The sequence below is a fragment of the Canis lupus genome, chromosome 23, assembly GCF_003254725.2.
Source record: "Canis lupus dingo isolate Sandy chromosome 23, ASM325472v2, whole genome shotgun sequence".
NCBI classification, from domain to species: Eukaryota; Metazoa; Chordata; class Mammalia; order Carnivora; family Canidae; genus Canis; species Canis lupus.
Genome location: NC_064265.1, coordinates 7,322,781 through 7,339,975, shown reverse-complemented (window position 1 = coordinate 7,339,975; position 17,195 = coordinate 7,322,781). Strand labels below are relative to the sequence as shown.

The 17,195-nt window shown below is 45.4% G+C and overlaps 1 non-coding gene across 2 annotated transcripts; it reads right to left on the bottom strand.

The window, feature by feature from the left end:
* Positions 1–503: 503 nt before the first annotated feature.
* APRG1 (APRG1 tumor suppressor candidate) lies at positions 504–5,586 on the bottom strand. 2 transcript variants are annotated; one of them, XR_007405132.1, is made up of 4 exons: positions 5,436–5,586; positions 4,668–4,922; positions 896–3,482; positions 504–741 (listed from the first exon to the last, which is right to left on the bottom strand). It is a non-coding gene; the product is annotated as an APRG1 tumor suppressor candidate (transcript). The 2 variants fall into 2 exon arrangements; XR_007405131.1 differs by lacking the exon at positions 5,436–5,586 and having other exon boundaries at positions 4,668–5,357.
* Between the last annotated feature and the right edge of the window lie 11,609 nt (positions 5,587–17,195).

Below are 17,195 nucleotides of genomic sequence, written 5' to 3'. Positions count from 1 at the left end.
CTCAGGTCATGATCTCAGGGTCATGAGATCAAACCCCACAATGACTCTATTCTGAGTGTTGAGCCTGCTTGGGATTCCGTCTCTCCCTCTCTCTCTGCTACTCCCCCTACTCTCTCTCTCTCTCTCTCTCTCTCGAAGAAGAAGAAGAAGAAGAAGAAGAAGAAGAAGCAGTGGCGGCAGCTTGAAGGCTGTTTGGTGCAGTGTTCTTTATGCAGAAGGACAAAAATTAACATGGACTCTTAGGAGGTTTTCAGATGAAGGCCTACTGCCCAACAGACAGGGAAGTAAGTTCCAGTTGCCAGGGAATCAGTTCGGAGAAGGAGCAAGTCAGAGAAGGGAAGGTCAGCGCAGTGGTCTCCCAAACCAGGCTGCCTTTATATATTTGTCATGATAAATGGAATTTCACATCCAAATACTCTGGCTCATATTTATTGAGCATTATTATGTGCCAAGCTTTTGGTCATCTATTACTGCCTAACAGACTGCCCCCAGAACTTAGTGGTTTAAAACAGTCGTTTTATTTGCATCTCACACTTTTTTGGGTCAGGAATTGGGGCCAGGCTCAGATGGGCAATTTTTCACTTCTGTTCCATGTGACATCAGCTGGTGGCTGGGCTTCTCTGGAGGGTCCAAGGTGGCTTTGCTCACATGTCTGGTGCTTTACTGGGAATTGCTGAAGGTCTGGGCTTGGCTGGTGCTGTCAACTATAGCACAGATACACGGCCATTCTGGTATCACACTCTAATAGGGGAGAGAAATGTTCAGATTTTCATTTCTAAAAATGGCTATTCTTCCCCTTTTACAGGTGGACCCCAGCAAACTTTCCCAAACAAAATGTAGACAACATAATTGCAACCAACTGTCATGACATTTGGCATATGTGGTCTGAACTCACAGGCTTTCAGATACCAAGAGATTCTTCCACAGATGTGAATTTTGCCCATAGGTCCAGTTCAGGAAGGAGGACTGAGCATCAGTTACAGCCTCCCTTTCCACTACAAGTCTCTAGAAATGAGAAGAAACAGCATTTGATCCATAATAATGTTAAGAAATTAGAAGGAGTTTTCTTATGGATAAGAAATCACTGTGGAACTTAAGAAACAAAACAGGCAAAGGAAAAAGAGAAAGAAAAACCAAGAAACAGGCTCTCAACTATAGAGAGCACACTGAGAGTTGTTGGAGGGGGATGACGGCAGGTGGATGGTTAAACAGGTGTTAGGAATTAAGGAGGGAACTCATGATGAGCACTAAGTATTGAATGGAAGTGATGAATCACCAAATTCTACACCTGAAACTAATATAACACTGTATGTTAACTATGCTAGAATTAAATCAAAACTTTGTTAAATTCCACATGAGTGACACCATAAAATGATTGCCTTTCTCTGACTTATTTTGCTCAGCATAATATGCTCCAGTTCCATCCATGTTGATGTAAATGGTAAGATTTCATCCTTTTTGATGACTGAGTAATACTCCAGTGTGTGTGTGTGTGTGTGTGTGTGTGTGTGTGTGTGTGTACACACACCACATCTTCTTTATCCATTCATCTGTCAATGGACATCTGGGCTCTTTCCATAGTTTGGCTATTGTGGACATTGCTGCTAGAAATTAACCATACATTATATGTTAACTAATTGAATTTAAATAAAATAAAATTTAAAATGTAATTAGTTAATTACTAAAAAAAATTAAAAGACTGGCTGTACAGTGCCGGTGAGGAGAAGGGGGAACCCTTTTACATGGCTGATAGGAATGTAAGATGCAACCACTTTGGAAAACAGTTTGGCCGTTTCTTTATTTATTTTTTTTTATTTTTTATTTTTTTGAATTTTTTTTTTTTATTTATTTATGATAGTCACAGAGAGAGAGAGAGAGGCAGAGACACAGGCAGAGGGAGAAGCAGGCTCCATGCACCGGGAGCCTGATGTGGGATTCGATCCCGGGTGTCCAGGATCGCGCCCTGGCCCAAAGGCAGGCGCCAAACCGCTGCGCCACCCAGGGATCCCTTGGCCGTTTCTTTAAAAGTTAAACATATACTTACCATATGACCTAGCCATTCCACCCTTAGGTATTTATCCAAAATAAAAGAGAGCTTGTGTCTTACAAAGAATTGACCACCAGTGTACATAGTGGCTTTATTTGTATTAGCCCCAATTTAGAAACAATGTAAATGTCCATCTATAGACGAATAGGCAAAGTGTGGCATATTCATACAATGGAATAGTACTCAGTAATATAAAAAAATAAACATGTAATAATGTGAATGAATCTCAAAATAATCATTCTGAGTGAAAGAAGACAGGCAAAAAAGAACATATACTGTATGATTACATCTATATAAGACTCTAGAAAAGGCAGCTAATCTGTAGTGAGGGATCAGTGATTGGGGTTAAGGGTGGGAGAGAAAAGAGGAAGGAATTACATGGGGCATGAGGAAACTTTTGAGATTAATGGATATGCTCACTCTTTAGTTTATGGCGATGGTTTCATAGGTTATAAACATATGTCAAAACTTAGCAAAATGTATGGTTTAAATATGTATAATTTATTATACAACAATTATAACTCAATAAGACTGTTACTATATAAATATATATTGTATACATAGTGTATATGTATAATATGTCTCTATATAGACAGATATCATGTATGAATAAATATATATGTATCTCAGTGTTTCTGATACTTATTAGACCATGACCCTCTTTTCCTTGCTCACCTATTACACTAGTTTGCAGAAACATGGCATATGCAGAGGCAGACCTAGAACCGATCCTGGCTTCACTCTCTTACTGGCTGTATGCCCTTTGGTAAGTGATTTATACTTTCAGAGCCTCAGTTTCCTTGTCAGTAAAATGGAGCCATGGTCAGGATTAAAGTAGTGAATTTTAAATGCCTGCCATATCATAGGTTCTTAAAAATTTTAGTCCAGTAGGCTCCCCCTAGAAATCAAGCCAGCCCTATTTACGGATTTCCCCAATTGCATTAACTTTATTTCAACTAAAGAAACCAGCATTTGGTCAACTTGAGTCCAAAGTCCACGGGGAAAGATGTTGAAATGCTTAGCATTGCCCTGCAGGCCCATCTGCTCTGCATTAGCTGGTCTTCCTCTGTTTATTATTCCTGGTGTTAAATCTCCTCCAATTCGTGTGTGAAAAGTTTGGACACACAATAACCTCTTTATCACATTTTCAAACTCTGGGCTTGTTCTGGAAAGTTTACACCTTTTTCTTGTTGCCATTGTTTTCATGTGGATTCAGATTTCTGAAAAGGACGTTTGGAGCTCTTTACTGGAAACATTTATGTGTAAACTGGATACAGACAAATATCAAAGAATGAAAATGGGATGTCAGAGGAATTAGAACTGCACTCTGTGGGCTCTGTGTTGTTCATCGAGGCTCAAGGTGGTGGTCAGGAGCCAGAGCTGGTCAGCCTCCTCCCTCAGCCTCTCTCCTTTTGGGAGTAAAAACTGAATAATACTGAAAAGATAAATAGAAACAAACCAATGTTAGGATATAGAATAAAAAGTGTACGTAACTATAAAAATAAATACATCATAATAATACTGGTTACCATTCATTGAGAATTATCTCTACTCCATGCTTTACTAAATGCTTTTTTTTTTTTTAACGGAATCTCTACAGCCAACGTGGGGCTCAAAACATTACCCCAAGATCAAGAGTCATGTGCTGTCCATACTCAGCCAGCCAGGCACACCTAAATGCTGTTTTATTTTTTTAAAAGATGTCATGTATTATTCATGAGAGACGCAGAGAGAGAGGCAGAGACATAGGCAGAAGGAGAAGCAGGTTTCCCATAGGGAACCCGATGTGGGACTCTATCCCAGATCCCGTGAGCCAAAGGCAGATGCTCAGCTGCTGAGCCACCCAGTCGTCCCCTAAATGCTGTTTTATTTAAACCTTGAAACAAGCCTGTGCATCAAGTATAGAATCAGTAGACTCTTCCAGTCACAGGTAACAGAAAATTCACCTCAAACTGACTTATAAAGGAATTTTTAGTGGTTATGTCCATTAAAATCCTAGATTTAATCTTAGCTTCAAGTGAGACTTGATCTAGTAGCTCCAAAGGGTGTCTCTAGAGACTCAGATTCTCTCCTTCTCTTCCCTGCTTTCTTATTGGCTTTCTCTTTATACTTCATGAAGTCAGTCCAGAAGTTCCAGGCTTTCCCATGGTAGCAAAATGACTGCAGTCATTCCAGACCTCACAACTTTACACCACATCACTCAGAAAGAGAGAACAAGCCTGGAATTCACACTCTCACACTGGTCCCAAATGAGCTGTGTGTTTGTTGCTGAACAGATCACTAGTGGAGGAGAGCAAAAGAAGAGGTAAGAGCAGTTGACTGGATTAAGCCTTTGGGGTGGGGCAGTGGCCCATACCCAGGAACTAGTGATGGGAACAATCCCAACCAAAGCCCCAGGCTGAGAAATTGGGAGAAGTGGTTTCTCAAGACAAAATAGAAAAGAGGTTGATAAGAAAAGGGAAATAGGGTGCTGGGGACACACTCACAAGTGTCTACTCTAGTATTCATTTATTTATTATAAAAATTTAGGTGATGATACATTGTGGAATAAAAAAACAAAAATTCCTGTGATAGATGCTGTTGATGCTCACCCCTGCCCCCACATGATCCCTTGACCCACCTGTAACTGTGGCGGACCATTCCCCCTCATGGGAACTGTGTGCATCAATTTGCTTCTCCACTTGAAGACTTGTTCTGGCTCTGGAAACTTCTTCAGCTGCCTGGATGTGCCAGAGGTTTCATGCCCAACAAGGGACAGGGGCTGGGGACTGGACCAGAGCTGTTTTTATTTTGTTTTATTTTATCTGTAGGTAGGAAATCTCTGGGGCTGGCTTGACAGGGCTTCTCAGAAGATCTCAAAAGGGTTGAGCCCCAGCTGCTAGAGCAGTAATGAATGGATTAATGCATCCTTTCCTGGCTTTGCCCCCTTCCTTGTCTCTTCTCCCCAACTCTCTTGTGCTCATTGGGGGTCACCTTCGAAATGAACAACTGGCACCAAGGTCCTTGTCTCATGGTCTACTTTCAGTGGAACCCAAACTCAGACTACCTTGCCTTCATGGACTCACATTCTGAAGGCAGAGAGAGACAGATGATAAGCAGAATAACTTAGCAAACTCTATAATGTTTGATGGAGACAGTTGTTATGGAGAATTATAAAGTGGGGAAAAGGGTAGAGTGCCACGATAGATGTGGGGCTGCTATTTTATATCAGTGTCCAGGAAGGCCTGAGGGAAATGTAACGTGTGAGTCAAGACCTGAAGAAGGGGTATCAGGTCAAGCTGCCTCATCTAAGTTAACAAGAGATCCCCAGTTCATCATGGCTTAGAGGTTCATTGCCCACTGAAACCATATGCCCATTGCAGGTCAGCAGGGACTTTGCTCCACATACCTTCAGTTAGTAGCTGACTGAGGAGACATTGCTAGTTGTCATGGAAGGCAGAAAAACAATTCTGGAAGGTCTTACATCATCAAGTAAAACTTCAAATCTGAGCTTTTCGGTTCTACTCACAACTCATGTGTAGAACTGGTCATGTGGCCCATCAACCTAGAGGATGAAGGAATACAATTTACCAAGTTTCTGGGTGGTAGAGAGCTAAAAATTGAGGACAAACCTAGTAACACACAGTCCATTTTTCCAATTGTCAAATATTTAGACAAAATATACTTGCCCTCTTTCCAAGGGGGATAAAGTAGATCATGGCATCAAACTCAATCTATCTGGGGATGAATTGTCTCTGTATCAGGTGTATTATAGTTTCTCTTGATCCAGAGACCTATGAACCAAAAAGACAAGTTGTCTGAACTCACCATGCAATATATGTATGGCTTTCAACACAAATTACAAAGCATACTAAAAGGCAAATTGCACGGTTTAAAGAGACAGAGTGAGGATCAGAACCAGACCCGGATACGGCAGGAATATTGAAATTAACAGACCAGGAGTTTAAATAACTCTGATTACTCTGCTAAGTAAGGGCTCTAGTGAAAAAAGGAGACAGCAAACAGCTACAGGTGGATAATATAAGCAGAGAGATGGAAATTCTAAGAAATATTTTTTTAGGAATGCCTGGGTGGCTCAGTGGTTGAGCGTCTGCCTTCAGCCCAAGGTGTGATCCTGGAGACCTGGGATTGAGTCCCACATCGGGCTCCCTGCATGGAGCCTGCTTCTCCCTCTGCCTATGTCTCTCTCTGCTTCTGTGTGTGTGTGTCTCTCTCATGAATAAATAAATAAAATCTTTTTTTTAAAGATTTTTTTAAATGCTAAAGATAAAAAATACTGTAATAGAAATGAAGAATGTCTCTGATGGGCTCATTTAGTAGACAAGACATGGCTAAGGAAAGACTCTCTGAGCTTCAGGATATGTCAATTGAAACTCCTCAAACTGAAAAGCAAAGAGAACAAAGACAGAAAAAAATGGAACAGAATACCCAGGAACTGTGGCACAACTACAAAATGTGTAACATACACATATTGGGAGCACCAGAAGAAGAAAGAAAGGAACAGATGAAATATTTGAAGCAATAATGACTGAGATTTTCCCCCCGATTTATGTCAGATACAAAACCACAGATCCAGGAAGCTCAGAGGACACCAAGCAGGATAAATGCCCCTGGTGCTACAGCCAGGCATATCATCTTCAAACCGCAGAAAATCAAAACAAAGAAGTAGATGAATCCACTATTGTAGTTGGAGACTTCAACACCCCTCTATCAAAAACTGACAGATCCAGCAGGCAGAAAGTCAGTTAAGGACATGGTTGAAGTCCACAGCACCAAGAGGTCAATTCCAAAAGGGGACAATAGAAGAAACAGAGCAGGTACCTCTCTAGCAATTTGGAAATCCTGATGAGCAGCCAAGGCAAGGGCCTCCCACCCCGGAGGTAGAATAGTCATAATTTTGCTCCCTGGGATATTGGTTTTTTGTCCCTTGGCCCCCTGCACTGGGAGAGTCTTCTTTCTCCGTTATTCTCTTTGGTCAGATCTAAACTGGGCTTTGGAGAATATGCCGTCCCTGGGGGCTGTAATAGGACACAAACCCTGTGAAACTTCACAGATCCTATTGATGGCTTCCTGCAACCACCGCCCTCAACATCTACTGTGAGAAGAAATAGTGGAAGATTATAAGGGAAAGGAGGGAAAAATCAGAGAGGGTGACAAAACATGAGAGACTCCTAACTTTGGGAAATGAACAAGGGGTAGTGGAAGGGGAGGCAGGAGGAGGGTTGGGGTAACTGGGTGATGGGCACTGAGGAGGGCACTTGAGGGGATGAGCATTGGGTGTTATATTGGCAAATCGAACTCCAATAAAAAAAATTTTTTAAAGAAGATATCTTTCCAAAGCACAAAAAAAACCGACACATACACAAGGTCATTAATTGCAGCCACATTTGTAATAACAAAAGACTGGAAACAACTCAATTGTTCATCAGTAGGGGGTCTGGTTGAATAAATTACATTCATATAATGAAATTCTGATGCAGCTGTACTGAGAATGAGGAAGTTCTTTGTGAACTAGAGTGATCTCCAGAATATACTGTTAAATGAATGGGAAAAAAAGCAAGATACAGAAATGCCAACTTCTGTTTAAGAAATAAGAGGAAATAAATATTTTTGCTTATTTTTCCCAAAAGATACACTGCAAATGGTATAAAGAATATAGGGAGGGCGGCGAGATCCCTGTAAGGATGACTTTTAGTGTTGTCTTGACTGTGAATCCTGTAATACTTTACATATTCAAAAATAAAGTTAAAACAGAAAAGAAAAATGAAAACCCCCAAACTGAAGATAGTGCTATGAGGTTCACTGACCACAAGGTGTGGTGCACGAGAAACAGGAAAGCACACTAAAAACTGGAAAGATGACACTGCCTTAACCGACTTGGGGGCAACAGGGGGAGGAACAGGTCTGGGGGGACAATCGGGACCCAGTTCCTGATGTGCTAACTTTGAGATGTTCATTAGGTGTCCAGGCGGAGACACTGAACAGGCGCTCTGCGGGAGTCTGGGGACCAGGGAGGAGGTCTGGCTGCAGATAGAAACATGAGCGTCACTGGCTTGCAGCTGGTGTTTAAAACCACGAGACAGGATGAGATCACCAAGGGGACGAGGGAACGTAGATAAGAAGGAGGAAAGGCCTGGGGCCTGAACCTTAGGGCCCTTCGTTCTCTGGGTCAGGGAAACAAGGGTACGTGCTAGCCAGCCAGGTGGAGGAGAAGCAGGAGTGGGGTGCCCTGGAAGCCAAGCGAGGGGAGGGTATCACAGAGGAGAAAGGGACCACCTCTCGCCCTCCAGATGGAGACCCAGAGTGACTACTGGCCTGGCAGAGAGCAGCTTCCATGGAAGGATGGGGGGTCCTGACCAGGATACTTAACATATAGTGTTATGCCAGTTTCAGGTGTACAGTACTCTAAAGAGTAGAGAATGGAGGAACAGGTGGTGGGGGTGGAGTCCAGACAGCATTACATTGTAAGGTCAGAGCCATAAAGCATGCTTGTCTACAGATGGTAATGATCCAGTAGAGAGGGAGAAACCATGGCAAGAAAGAGGCACTATCATTATCATATAATTTATAAGATGAGGGAAATGACACTTTGGGATGCGGTTAGTGGAGGCTGGAACAGTGACTTGCTGGGGTCACCAGGCAGGAAGTGCCCCACACCTCCAAGCCCACCGTGTTCCCAAGCGAGCACCTTGGGTCTCTGGCTCTGCCCATAAATGGGCAGAGACCTGTGAGCAGCTTCTGACCGGGCCTCCGGGATACAGGCTGCCTTGAAGGGACAATTAAAGTGAAACCACCTCCATTAATCAGTGCACGGGATTAGATATGAATGTCTGAAGCCTTGCCAACAGCTCTAGCTCCGACAGCTGATGGGGACAGTCAGGAGGCTCTTAAGCACAAGCATGCCTCTGAGAGTTTCCACGAAGCCTATCAGAGAGAGCGGTCACATAGCTCACATACGCTGCTGTGGAGCCCAAGGTCAGAGGAAAGGGGACCCCATAGAACCCGCCACCCTTCACAATCAGAGGCGCACAAAATGTGGTGGGCCTATGCATGATGACACATCTCTCCCTTTTTCTTGCTCACTCATGTGGGATCTGCCTACTTGCTCCCTGTGGTACAGAATTTATAAACGTGGCCAAAGTCCCCCCCCCCTACCCACACCCCTCCACAATGTCACTTTGCAACTCCTCTCATTGAGGGGTGGAGTCTGTCATGATCAATGAAACAGAATAGAGAACCCAGAAATAAATCCATGCTTATATGGCCAATTAGCCTATAATAAAGGAGGCAAGACCATCCACTGGAGAAAAGACAGTCATTTCAACAAGTGGTGTTGTGAAAACTGGACAGCTCCATGCAAAAGAATGAAATGGGACCATTCTCTTACACCATTCACAAAAATTAACTCAAAATGGATTAAAGATCTAAATGCGAGACTTGAAACCATAAAAAACCTTTTAAAAGCATAGGCAATAATTCCTCTGACATCAGCTGTAGCAACATTTTTCCAGATAATGTCTCCTAAGGCAAGGGAAACAAAAGCAAAAATGAACCATTGGGACTACATCAAAATAAAAAGCTTTTGCATAGCAAAGGAAATCATCAATAAGATAAAAGGGAACGTACCTAAAGATGTTTGCAAATGGCATAGCCAAAAAGAGGTTAATATCAAAAATATATAAAGAACTCATACAACTCAACATCGAAAACACAAACTATCCCATTAAGAAACAGGCAGAGGACCAGAATAGACATTTCTCTAAAGAAGACGTCCAGATGGCCAACAGACACATGAAGAGATGCTCCACACCACTCATCGTCAGGGAAATGCAAATCAAAACCACAATGAGGTAAAACCTCACACCTGTCAGAATGGCTAAAACCAAAAAGACAAAAATAACAAGTGTGGGCAAGGATGTGGAGAAAAAGGAACCCATGCCCGTGATTGGTGGGAATGCAAACTGGTACAGCCACTGTGGAAAACAGTATGGTGGCTCCTCAAAAAGCTAAAAATAGGACTACCCTATGATCCAGTAATTCCACTACTGGGTATTTACCCAAAGAAAGCAAAAACACGAATTCAAAAAGATACATGCAGGGATCCCTGGGTGGCGCAGTGGTTTGGCGCCTGCCTTTGGCCCAGGGCGCGATCCTGGAGACCCGGGATCGAATCCCACGTCGGGCTCCCGGTGCATGGAGCCTGCTTGTCCCTCTGCCTGTGTCTCTGCCTCTCTCTCTCTCTCTCTCTCTCTGTGACTATCATAAATAAATAAAAATTTTTAAAAAATTAAAAAAAAAGATACATGTGCCCCTACATTTCTAGCAGCATTACTTACAATAGCCAAGATATGGAAGCAAACTAAGTGTTCACCAATAGACAAATGGCTAAGGAGGATGTGGTACACACAGAATCCATGCAAGAACACACACACACACACACACACACACACACACACACAGGAGTATTATGCAGCCATAAAAAGGATGAGATTGTGCCATTTGAGACAACATGAATAGACCTAGAGGATATTATGCAAAGTGAAAAAAGTCAGACTGAGGGACCCCTGGGTGTCTCAGTGGTTGAGTGTCTGCCTTTGGTTCAGGGCGTGATCCCGGGATCCTGGGTTCGAGTTCCACATCAGGCTCCCACAGGGAGCCTATTTCTCCCTCTACCTATGTCTCTGCTTCTCTCTGTGTGTCTCTCATAAATAAATAAATAAAATCTTTTTTTAAAAAGGTCAGACTGAGGAAGACAAAACCCTGTGATTCTCTTCTTAAGTGGAACCTAAAAAAAAATAAATAAATAAACAAAAAGCAGAACGAGACCTATAAATACAGAGAACTAATGATTACTGGAGGGGGGGGAGGGCAGGATAGGGAGAGGGGAGTGGGGGTACAGGCCCCAGCTATAAAGTGTATAAGTTACGAAGATGAAAGGCACAGCACAGGGAGTACAGTCAATGGTATTGTAATCGTGCTGTATGGTGACACATGGGAGCTACACTTGTGATGAGCACAGGATAACATATAGAGCTGGTGAATTAGTATGTGGTGCATCTGAAACTAATGTAACATTGTATGCCAACTATACTCAAATAAAAAAAATAAAAAAGTGGAGTCTGTGTCCCCGATACTTGAATCTGGGCTGGCCTTGTTTTGCTTTGACCAATAGAGTGTAGTAGGAATGATGGAGTACAAATCTGACTCCTGGCCTCAAGAAGCCCTGCACACTGGTACTTGCCCTCTACGCACCCTCTGCCATGTGAATGAAGAAGCCAGGCAAGCCTGTGGACTCTGGGGGGCCACACAGAATGGAAATCAGTCATCCTGGCCCCTGGAACAGCCAGATTCGGCCGACTAGCATTCAATTCCGGTTGCATGAGTGAGCCTAGCTGAGATCAGAAGGACCACCCAGTTGATTCCAGCCCTAATGGCCAATCTACAGATGTGTGAGCTCAACCAGTGGTAGCTATTTTAAGCAGCAAAAAAGTGACTTGTGTGTCCAACTAATTGATCCGCAGGTGACCAAGTAGAATATGGTCCCTGTTGATTTACAATGTATCTTTGGTGGAGAATTATTCAGTGAGACTTTAAACCTCAATTTTTGGTATTTTCACAAGGCAGTGTGGGCTGTGGCCAGATGTGGGAATGATTGGCAAAGCCCCAAGGAAAGAAGCAGGAAGGTGAGAGTGTGCCCAGAGGGGCACATTCAGGATGGCACATGCAGGCAGCCCTCTCTGCCACATCCTGAGTTAAGCTGGTGGCCCATGTTCTGCCCACCAGCCCCATCACATACAGACCAGGCCTCACAGACCTTGAAGCAGGACCTTTCCGGAGCTCACACAACCAATGCAACCCCAGATTACCCATCCTCAAGTGGTCACAGGCCCCCAACTCACCAGAGTCTATCCAGCATGGTCTTGCCTCCATCCACAGACTCATGACCAAGGGCATATTTTGCTTCCGCACAGAATGCGTTCCAAGGCTGTGGACCAAGGAAGAGGGTGCAGAACTCAACGTGACTCCCTTACATTTGGGGAAACAGCCTGAGTTGTTTACCCAACATTATTGTACCCTTCTCTCCACCCATAGGGGGCCCATGCATTGCAGTAGTTGTGCCCAGCTAAAAGATTACATATCCCAGCCTTCCTTACAGCAAGGGTGGTCAATCATTCTTTCATTCCTCCAGGACTCATTGAATACCTAAGGCCAGGAAACTCATTTTCAGGCAAGTTCTGGGTTCTGAAGATATCACAATGAACAAAAGAGACTAAGTCTCTGTCCTCATGGAGCCACTGTCTGGTGAGGGGAGAAGGTGACAATAAATTAATGCCTACGAAAAAAATCTAGAGAGGGAGTCATATGGGGTTGACTGCTGGGGGAATACACAGAGCAGAGTGAAGGAGACAGAATTTGCCTAGCAGGAGTAGGAACCATAATTTATGAAAGATGCTCAAAGAAGACATTTCTGAAAATTCAAGTTTGAGCAGACGCCAGATGAAGAAGAAGGAAATATAACATAGGGTGTCCAGTGGAAGAACATCTCAGCTGGAAAGAACAGCAAATGTAAAGGCCCTGAGGCAGGAACAGGTCTCAAGGATAAGCAAGGAAAGTGGTGTGGCTGAGCAAAAGGAGCAAGCCACAGAGCGCTAAGCAGTCACAGTGGTGATCGTGTAGGGCCTTGCTGGTCACTGAACAGACACTTTCCCTAGAGTGGAAAGGAGTTAAGCAGAGAGTGAAATGGTCTCACTTCTATTTTAGGAGAACTGTTGTAGCTGCCGTGTTGAAAAAGGATCTTAGAGGCCAAAGGCACAAACAGGAGGCAGTGTAGGAGGCCACTGTCATAATTCAGTTTAAAAATGATGATGGTTTCAATCAGAGTAATGACAATGGGATTGAGAAAAGGCAGTTTAGAACCCAGAAACATTTTGAAAGTAGAGACAACAGGATTTGCTGATGGATTGAAATGTGCAATGTGAGCGAAAGACAGGAGGCAAGCAAGGGTCATGGTAAGGTTTGGGCCTGAGGAATTAGGACAGAGTTTCCAGTCACCAAAGAAGACAAAGTCTGCAATGGGGAACAGGTTTTGGAGGGAAGATTAAAAGCTTGGTGAGGGATAGAATGTTAAGTCTGAGATGCCCACTACACAACTTCTAGGGACTGAATTGTGTCCCTTCCAAACTCATGTGTTGAAGCTTTAACCCCCAATGTGACTGTATTTGGAGATAGGACCTGTGAGGACATAATTAAGGTTAGAGGCTCTAATCTGATAATAAGGATGGGGCTCTAATCTGACAGCACTAGTGTTCTTATAAGAAGAGGAAGAGACACCAGAGTTCTCTCCCTCTGCACACATGCACAGAGAAAAGGTCATGTGGACGCAGTGAGAAGGCAAGCCAGGGAGGCAGGTGTCAGGAGAAACTTACTCCGCCTCCAGAACCATGAGAAAATGATTTCTGTTGTCGAAGCCGTCCTGTCTATGGTATCTTGTTACAGCGACCTAACATCTAAGTGGAGACGTTGAGGAGGGAGCAGTCAGATCTACAAGTCTGGAGTTTGGTGGTAAAGTGCTGGGCTGGAAAAGTATATTCAGGAGTTGTCAAGCACTTGAATGGTGTCTGAGGCCGTGAGACCAAATGAGTTTGGCTAAGGAACAGGTACAGGTGGGGAAGGAAAGTGGTTTCCACAATGATCCTTGGGGCCTTTAGAGGCTAGGGAATGAGACTGAGAGAGAGGTGGCCAGTGGGGTGAGGTGAGAAACAAGAGAGGAATGTCCCAGAAGCCAGGAGGAGAGAATGGCCAACATCAAAGGCTGTTGATAGTTTGAGCAAGATAAATACTGAGAATCAACCATCAGATTGGACTCTCCGGAGGCCACTCGTGACCTTGAAAAGAGTCATCCTAATGCAGTCTGGAGCAAATCCCTGATTTCAGTGGTTCAGATAGAAAGAAGTTGAGGGGCACCTGGGTGGTTCAGTCCATTAAGCACCTGCCTTCAGCTCAGGTCATGATCCCAGTGTCCTGGGAACAAAACCCCTGTCAGGCTTCTCGCTCTCCCTCTGCTCCTCCCTCTGCTCATTCTCTCTCTCTCTCTCTCTTTCTCACACACACACAAATAAATAAGACGTGAGGACACAGCAGCAATTTGTTGACGTTCACTTTGTTTTGTTTCTTTTTTTTTTTAATTTTTTATTTATTTATGATAGTCACACACACACAGAGAGAGAGAGAGAGAGAGAGGCAGAGACACAGGCAGAGGGAGAAGCAGGCTCCATGCACTGGGAGCCCGACATGGGATTCGATCCCGGGTCTCCAGGATCAGGTCCTGGGCCAAAGGCAGGTGCCAAACCGCTGCGCCACCCAGGGATCCCTGTTTTGTTTCTTGAGAGGGAAGCTGCAAGAGCACTTTCATGGACGGATGGGATGGGAGCAACCCGCAGAGAGGAGCCCCCTTTTCAGCAGGGGAGCTTCATCCCTGAGGAGGCTCTGGGCTCCGTGCTGAAATGGTGGCATTGACTTCAGAGAGACCTGGGCTCAGGCATCATGGTGGGAACAAAGGCAGAGCTGGTGGGACAGAAGCAAGTGGATTGTGGAAGTGCTGGGAGAACAAGGGCCTGTTTGAAGGTGATCCTGCAACTCAAAAGAGCAAGTGAGTGCAGTTCAGCAGCTTTCCTCAGCATCCCCCAGCTGCCGGGTGTAGACCAGGAGTAGTGGGTGGGGATCACTGGAACCCAGGTAGCTGTTTTGCCAGGTGAGTTTAATGAAGAGCAGGAGATGGGTGCTGATGATGCATGGCCACCACACAGGCCCATGGAACCCAGGCTGTCCGAGGCCAAAAGGGAGGGAATAAATGATGAGGTTGGGAAAGGATAGAGGTAGAAGCAGTGAGTCTTAGGCTGGGTCTTTAGTTTCAAATAATCGTGGAGGTGTCCCAACAGATGTGGCAGCTGATGGAAGAGTGGCCTTACGGGTACAGATGGCAAGAGGTGTCAGGAAGGGGGAGGGGAAGGGATGCAGGCTGGAGGGCGTGAGAGGGTACAAGGTGCACATGGACCACACTCTTGGGCCCAGGGATGCAAGGGGCATGAGGAAAAGTGCCCCCCCCCTCACCTGCTACCACACACACAAACTCCAGAAAGCTGCAGGGAGTCAGAGTCCCCTCGGGACAGTAAGGGTTTCGCTGACTCAAGAAAGCGGGAGAGTTCAGAGCAGAATGTGGGTGCTGGGGACAGAGCAGGGATCTGCCGAGGCCCAGGGGAAGGTCTGGGATCACCAAGCCCGGAGCTCAGAATTCAGATCCCACCTTCTGGGTTAGCAGCATCCTTCCTGACCTCAAAGGGGACTCAGTTTCCTCACCTGGGGTTGCCAGGAAAGTTCAAACAGAGCAGGCAAGCAGACTCTGTAAGGAGAGGGAACAAACTGATGGTTCCCAGAGGGAGGTGGGGGAGGGGAGGAGGATGGGGACTGAGGGCGCTTGTTGTGAAGACAGCCCAGGGATTCAAATGAAAAGTTTTTTGTTGTTGCTAAAGAGAAAAAACAAGAACAAACAAATCATGCCAAGTGCCCAGCATAGAGACCGTCAACCAGGGCCCATCCTTTTCTGTCCTGACATCTGACGTTTTGGCCTCAGCTTCCGATGACCGATGACCGGCACGTGGGGGGCCACCTTGCCAGCTGTTTTCTACAAGAGCCCCTTCCCTCTCCCCACACCCCTGCCATCCCCCCGCCCCCGCCTCTGCGGAGGCAGCTCTAACACAGCCCACTCCCCGCCAGGAAAGAATCCCAGCGGCACGGTCCCAGGACCAGGGCACCCTCCCCGCCTGGAGCGCCCTCTTGTTTGAGCTTCTATTCCTGCCACTGCTCAGTGAAACCCAGCTTCAACTTTTCAAACAGCTCTAAAACACGCCTAAAAGTGAATCCTGATTAGTAAAGTGAGGACAAGCAAGCCCACAGCCCCAGGGGTGCAGGGGTGAGCCAGGGTGCCTGGGTCCCTCGCCGGGTGTCTGGAGGGAGAGGATGCCAGGCCCTGCTTCTCTTTCTCTTTCTTCTCTTTCTGTCTTCCTTCCTGGAAGGGAGGGGTGCCCTCAGTGGGGGCACTACCCCCCCTCCCCGCGCGCTGAAGATCTGTCTGCCTCCCTCCAGCTGGGCACCGCCTTCACCGGCCCTGCGAGCAGCCTCACGTGAGTTGGGGCCTAGGAAAACTGGACCACGTTGTACAAAAGAACAATCAGAGCCAGAGTGTGCATATGGCAGACTCAGAGGGCAAGTCTGCGATAGGAAGAGAACAGAAATAATGAAGCCAGCAGGGACAGCCCAGTGGCCCAGTCCAGACTGAAACAGAATCTCCGCAGTTGACGGCTCTGTATTTTAAAAGCTCTTGGGCCATTCTAGTTTTGAGTTGTGTAAACTTGTGATCTGAATTTGGCACCAAGCTTCCAGGTGGCCGAGGTGGAAAGGGAGACATGTTATCTGATACATAAAATAGTTCTCACCGTCCAGGGGAGAAAATACACTGAAACTCTAACTGGCACTTGGCTGTGAAATAAATATCGTGCACACAGGGGACTCTGGTTAAAGAGTTGTAAGGAACATGCAATCACTGATTCCCTGAAGTACTTTCTCCCGGTGGCCTTTGAGGAGAGCCTCAGGCGGAGCTGAGCAAGGTGCTGGTTCTTCAGGGACCAAGGAAATCTGTGCTAAGCCTGCTCTTCCTGTTGGTCTGAATGCATTCAAGGAGAGGACACTTTTTAAGGTGTTTTGATGGTAGAACTTTTTTCAAAAAAAAAAAGGAATCTCATGTAGAACCCCAATATCTAAACCAAATAAAAGTGGAGCAGCTCCGAGCAGGGAGGAGGGCCCAGAGCCCTGCCTTTTCGTCCTCTCCCTCCCCCTGCAGAGTTCCCTGATGCCACCCACCCACCTTACTTTGGAACTGAAGGGCTCCCCAAAACCTACCTTGAAGACCGTGCATTCATCATTGTGATAGCAAATAGGTCTGAGGTCACATATGAACACAAGAGATGGGCAGTGGCTGGGGGGTACTGAGCTGGGAAGTGTTTTGATGAATCATTTGCATTAAGGATCCCAATCTTCATGCTCTTACTGTATTCAGTACACCCCTTTGTAATGTGACTTTTGGAATCCTCCT